At 40.3% G+C, this 6890-nt stretch overlaps 1 long non-coding RNA gene across 1 annotated transcript; it reads right to left on the bottom strand.

The window, feature by feature from the left end:
• Positions 1–5097: 5097 nt before the first annotated feature.
• On the bottom strand, positions 5098–6307 carry LOC139214692 (uncharacterized). Its single transcript, XR_011585472.1, has 3 exons — positions 6160–6307; positions 5922–5990; positions 5098–5352 (listed from the first exon to the last, which is right to left on the bottom strand). It is a non-coding gene; the product is annotated as an uncharacterized lncRNA (long non-coding RNA).
• Positions 6308–6890: the final 583 nt, after the last annotated feature.

Genomic DNA, 6890 nt, shown 5'->3' with positions numbered 1-6890 from the left:
TGAACTGGGGAAAGACTTCAAAGTCTTTTGCTCGCCATTCACCGTGAATGCTTCTGATCTGCCCGTCAACATCCAACTTGAAATAATAGACTTGCAGTGTGACTCAGATTTGAAGGCAGATGGCTTGGACACATTTTATCAGTATCTCTTGCCAGGTTACCCCAACATGACAGCCCTTGCTGCAAAAGTGTTGTGCATGGTTGGAACCACAAGTTCTCTGTAATGAGCATCAATAAAACAAAGCTGTGCTCAAGGCTAACACACAAGCACTTGAATAACATCCTGAAATTGGCTGCCACTCAGGACGTGACGCCTGATATTGATGCACTTGTGAAAGCTAAAAGATGCCAGGTTTCAAGAGTAAAATAAACAATGGGTGACCCCACTTAAAATGCTACATGAGACACTGCACCCTGATATAGTTCTGTGGAAATTTAAAGAAAGTGAACAGTGTGTGATTTACTGTAATACTGTCGGTCACTTCAGTTCATGAGTTTGCTTTGTTGAAATGGTTCATGCATTGCACAACTTTTATTTTTCTATCCATAGTGTAGCCTACAAGGCAGGGAGTAACTCAACCGACTTGAATAGTTTCTACCTCGGTTTGTATGTGTAACATGTATTAAATGAATACAAGGATAGTTATAATTAAACTACAAATGGGATTTGAAATGGCTAGAATATCAGAAGAAACTAAATACGGCTACTGGAGGGCAGGGATGTGCAGTAAATAAACGATGACACAGTATTTGCAGTTGAATATGGAAAATATATTGAAACATAAAGTGCACCAAACAAAATCAAAAATCATAATATTTACAATCCTGCAATTCCTGAATAACTGGTTTAGCATTCAACCATTCAAAATGCACATTTATAATTGGCCAATAATTTCTTAACATGAGTCACAGTGCAGTCACCCAGGTCTAACTCCCTGATCAAAACACATGATCAAATGAACGAGCTTAGAGTTTTTTGGGTTTGAGGAGTAATGATGGAGAAATGCATATAATCCAGAAATATGAATGTGGTGAAATGCTCGGATCGAGAAGGTGGGAGAGTAGGCAGGCTGGCAGGTGAAACTGACTGCAACAAGTTCTCTTCAGGCTCCTGGCCTTGTTTCCTAGCTCACCATCTTGGATTTGGTGCCAAGGCAGGGCACCTGGCCTGCATGGACCAAACAATCCATTTAGAACCTCAAAGACAAAGCTAATGGATGCTATGCTAACATAGCATGTCTCACCATATAGTAGTATAAATTACACCACAATCAGACATGCATTTACAATCCTGTGTTAGCATATTAGCATGTTAGCATGATACATTGATATCCAAAATCAGCCTTGTAAGTGTCGACAAGTTACTAGACTCTTATGTTAGCATTAGCCTATATGCTAACATTGTAGCTAATGCTAACAGGCCGTCATGGATCATCACATTTAATTGACAATTCAAAACTCACCAGTTCAGCAGTTCAGTCTCACGGCACACAAGATAACAGGCCCCAACACACATGCAATGGTCTGGTTCTAAATGGTTGGTTACAAACAACATGATTTAAACCAGGAAACTACATGATATTTGAATTAAGGTATGAAATTGTTTGGAAACCTGACCTGTAGCTGTTGTCCCCTGGCCTCTCTCCCACACAACCAAAAGGGACATGAGGTCAGGGCAGCTTATATAGTGCCTCGGAGACAAGTGATTGAGAGTTTGAAGTCATGTGACTGTGTCATGTGACATGGTACATTCAAAAAAGTGGGAAAAACACACACTGGGCTAAACAGTGATTTCAACCCTGGTTACATATGGTTTGTTGAGTTAGCACAGGATTAATGTGTGGAAATGACAAATGTTTTATTAAGTTTTATTCATTTATTATTTATTTTGTATTTTGTTCAATCCCAATTAAACTGTGACTTAAAGTTTAATGGCTTTGTAGATACACTGAAGTCTCTGTTCTTGAAATTGCACCATTTTTTTCCTCAGAATTTTCAACTAACTTTAAGTGTTTTGTCAAGAGGTTTATTTGGGATGTATACATTTTCAGAATGTGCTTGTACTATTTTGGACCAACGTAAAACAAAGAAAACAATCTGAAGTTGTCGTTATAAGTTATTATGCCATGATTTTACCGGTCCGGCCCACTTCAATTCCCTGGGCTGGCTTCCTGATCCTCCGCCAGCCCCCTCTGAACTGTACTGTGAGTGTGAGCTGGGACATACTCCAAGCACAAAGAGACTGAACCAGATTTATTTTCTGAACTGCATTCACCTGCTTGCCAAGCATAATAAAAGTGCCTCTGAGTTCGCTGATGTCCTATGTGCTCCTAAGTTCCAACAACCCAACTTACCCAAACACCAGAGAACTGAAACTTGTCATAAGCAAGTCACTAATATTAATCATGTCTAGAGTGAGACCAAGCTGAGTTGCTTTTTGTTACACACAGCTCCAAAAGAATAAGGATAAACTTCAAACACAAAGTAAAAATATAAATATATAAAAGTATGTATAAAAAATTATGTATTAAATGACACCTCACATAACACTTAAGGTAAAAGTCCATGGGGAACTTGAGAGCCAGTAAAATATAGGAAGCTCTTTGAACTGGAACAAAGACCCTTCAGATACAGCAACTCTAACCAACCATTTTCAGAAGTTAAGTTGTAGAAAAGCCTCTGTCTGGAGCATCTAATGATATGTTTTACAGCTCAAGTCTCCTTGTCGTATAATGTTATCTTGCATTATGTTATGCTGCCTTTGTCTAATCTAATGTACCATATTAATGCATAATAGTAGATAACAATGTTTATTCAAAAACCTGACAAGAGGCACCTTACCTTTGCAGGATTTAAGTCCCGGATGCTTAGCGGGAGGCTGTGTCTGCCCATTCGATCCATGCCTTATTCCAGCTGAGGAAGTCTCACTCTGGTTTTGGACTGGTATGGGTCTCAGGACAAGGTTGTCCTCACTGCCTGCCTTCATCAGCCTCTCTCCAATCCGCAACATGCATGAGCGATTACACTGCAGCTCCTTTCTCAGCCTGCAGCTCTTAGACCCTGCTGATCCGGGACAAGCCAGCCAAGAACAGGACTTGGACATCTTCCCAGCTGGGCTAAGCAGAGCACTGGTTAGATACTCCAGGGTTAGTCTGGGTCCTTTGTTCACAAGTCCCTCTTTTCTTCTTCCTTTTGCTCTGCTTGCTTCTTCTTTTCCTGCCTCTCTCTCCTCATGCTGCTCTCCTTTCTGCCTTCTTGCGTCTTGCCCGCTTCTCGTCTGTCTCTAATTTCTTTCTTTCTATTTTTTTTTTGTTGCCCTACTTGTCCCTTTCCAGACCTTGGTATCTGACTATCCACCAGACTTTCCCTGTTTTTAAGGCAGTAATGAGCGCGCAAAGACGTGGCTGTTCACAGCACATAAAGTCAGCATACTATAGTATTCCCTCCCCTTCTCATGCTGTCCCTCTATTAGCAGTGTGCTCCCTCTGTGAGCCAAGCCCGCTCTTTGTCTCACTCTACACACTCCTCTCTCTTCCTGTCTCCTCTTCCCTCTCTCTTTATCCTACATTGAAATATATCTTTTCCTTTTTAATTCACCCCTCTGCTCCATTTCTCTCAGAGAGAGAGAGAGAGAGAGAGAATGTATGTCTTCTTCAGCTTATAAATGTGAGGTTGCAGAGTGAGGCAGATGAGAGCAGAGGTTAAGTAAAGTAAGTAAGATTAATGTCATTATAAAAAGAACATTATAATCAGTGTTAATAGATATTAACTATGTAAACCTTAACTAACTGGTGTTATTTAGCTAATAATAACATTACTGATGGCATACAAATAATTTTCAAAGGAAACCGGTGACATGAAGCTGCAAACAGATGCCCGACACTTGGCGTGGCCTGGCCTGGCCTGGCAGGCATGACAAAGTACAGTAACGTTTTTCGGGCTCCGTTGGCAAGATGAAGCGTCAAAACCAATCATGTCTTTTTTTCCACCATTGTAATTAATCTCCCTGTGCAATTTAACCACAACACAAATAGGCAGAGAGTGGCAGTCAATTGCGGGAGTAAAGTATATAACATACATTTTTAAATCACAATGGCAAGTTATGGTCATGTGTTATTCAGCTACGTGCTATTCGAGTAAAAAAGTATAATATTTTCCTCTGAAATGTGGTAAAGGAGCAGCCCTATGCAGCATAAGAGTGTGTCCGACATAGACCAGACCATTGCATTTTACAACGCTCTCTGTTCGGCCTTCGCAATCGGCTACATCCTTCGAAGGATACACGTGCTCACCAAATTGCATGTTTCTAGCTCAAAGTGGTGGGAGGGCCTGCCGTTTAGGGGGCGCTATAGAGCCATTTCTGCACGCACATATTTGACACCCATAAAATATCAAATTTTTCGCCACTCCTGAAATGTTTGCATATTTTGGTGAGTTTTCAACTATCCCTTGCGCCCCATTTCCCCTTGCAAAGTGGCTGAAGACAAATATTAATAATAAGAATACGTAGAAGAACAATAGGGTCCTCGCCAATGCTTTGCAATTAAAGCTGCAAGCAGCGTTGGAGGGCCCTCGCACCTCCGTGCACGTCGGGGCTTCAGGCTTCGTCCCGTTGCTGGACTCCGACCCTTTTACGCGGCTCAGAATTTTCATGTATTTTGGACAGTGCGTGAAGGAGTTACACGTCATTTCCTGTGTCCCCTATGTGGCGCCAAAGAACAGCCGCTAATGACGTCCTATATTCCGGTACGTCCTATATACTCAGTTTGAAGTCGATCGCTTCAACCCCCTCGGACTAGTTCGTTCATTTACGGCCCCTGTAAATGGCAAAAACTGCGTGAAAAATCCAATATGGCCGACTTCCTGTTTGGTTTAGGTCATCACTCCAAGAGCCTTTTTGCCACGCCCATTTACGATACCTTTAAAATACGAAATTTTTCACCACGACTGATGCGTGTGCAAATTTGTGCAAATTTGCAAAGTTTACTTTGTCATTACTGTTGTTTTTCATATTAATTGATATAATTTATTATGGAAAAGCTTCTTCTGTGTTTTGATGTTTGACAGAAAGACTTCAGCGCAATAATAAAGGCGTATACCATGTTGCACTCCATGTGGACTTTTATTTATTATCAAAACACCCCATAAAACAGTGAATTGTTGTATTTATGTCATTTAAAATCACAGTGAAAATAGATAATGTATAACATTTCCACAGAGAATTGATGAGATCTGTTCTTGGGTTGATAATGTATGATCACTGAGGATTGGTGCGCTGCAGTCCTCTAGTCAGTGGTCAAGTGGAGATGTGGTGCCGCAGCTGATCCAGTCGACCACCAAGAAACTACTGGTCCTGAAGAGAGAGAGAGAAAAACAAAGAACTATTAACTGATAAAAGTACTTTAAGTTGAATAAGACAAAACTACTGCATATACTGGCCCTTTAGAGTCTATTTTAATTTTGCAGATTTGTTGCCTTTGTTTAACACCTTTTACATTGTCTTTGCCTCACATGCATGGTATCTCTTATTTCAGCACAAACTCAAGAGATAAGCCTGACTTCACCGTTCACAGTTGAAAAGAATATCGTTTCAGTTTTTACACAAACAAATGAAAAATGTAAAAATAAAAGTGTCATACAGTCTATTACATGTAAACTGATTTTATCCCACTGTGTTCTGTGTCTTTTCCATTTTAAGTCTATGTAAGTGAAAAAATCACTGTAAAAAAAGATAATTCACAGTTTTAAAAGTGTCTTCCTTCCCAGATTGTCTCTACATGATGTATAACTAAGGTTTTGTTTCTATAAATAAAACAAGCTCAGTGTATTCACAGATGAATAGACTCCTGAGGGATTTTGTCTGGCTTTTTCACAATCAGAAAGAAAGAAAATTTGTTCAAAATAAAACAAGTTACGTTTTACCACGATTGGGCCGAGACAACCTGGTCTACATTTGAGATGACAGCATGTTCTCCAACGTGTTCTCTTCACCTTCAGTGCAAGAAAATGAGCATAATTATAACAAAATGTATCATTTAACACAGAAAACCACTCTCTACCAATCAATTGCAAAATGTCACAGCAATGTATATACAGCCTGTGAATCAGGGGCCTTGAGGAAAGCTCTATACAGTCATTGAGCATCAGTGGATCTTCTTACCAGATCAGGAGGCTGCTCTTGTCGATCATCTGTCTCCAGAGCGACTCCATCACTAGAAGTGAAGGCTGAGATGAGCAGCAATGCCTGCAGACACAACAGGACCAGCAGCACACTTTTGTCCATGGCTGATGGGCTGAAGTCCTCAAAAAGCCCACATTTATATGATCTCTGAGAGGAAGTTATAGCAGGGTTTGGCTGCCAGCAAGATGCAAGTCATAAGGTGATAAGTGTTGATATCACTCTCACGTCCGTTGGCCATATGAGAACCACCCTCCCCAACCTGCAGGACATTTACCAGCAGCGCTGCAGGTCAAAGGCCAGGAAGATTGCGAGGGAGCCCACCTTGATCACTTAATAAATAATAACGTGGTGCGTCAGTGCAAGAAAATCAGCTCATTTAGTCTGCAATTGAGTCCTTGAAGTCACATTTTCTATACAAAAGTGAAAAATGCTGGAATATTTCAACCTGTTTTCAATGCAAATCTACTTGTTTCAAATATTTTCTAAAATCAAGTTGAATTTTTTTTACAAGGCTTGTGCAGCAACCTGCCTTAGTCTTTCTTATTTCAAGCTGTGCACACTCATTAAGAGCAAATTAAATATATTAAAACATCTTTACTGTAGCGCCTTGTCTTAACAGCGGAGCTCCAAGTCTGACATGATAACCAATAATGAATCTACAGTAATCAATTGCTCCACAAACCTTTTTCATTGAAATAATAAAGAGGGAG

Source organism: Pempheris klunzingeri, chromosome 15 (genome assembly GCF_042242105.1).
Source record: "Pempheris klunzingeri isolate RE-2024b chromosome 15, fPemKlu1.hap1, whole genome shotgun sequence".
Classification (NCBI taxonomy): Eukaryota; Metazoa; Chordata; class Actinopteri; order Acropomatiformes; family Pempheridae; genus Pempheris; species Pempheris klunzingeri.
The sequence above is the reverse complement of the archived record's forward strand: the minus strand, read 5'-3'. Positions and strand labels throughout refer to the sequence as shown.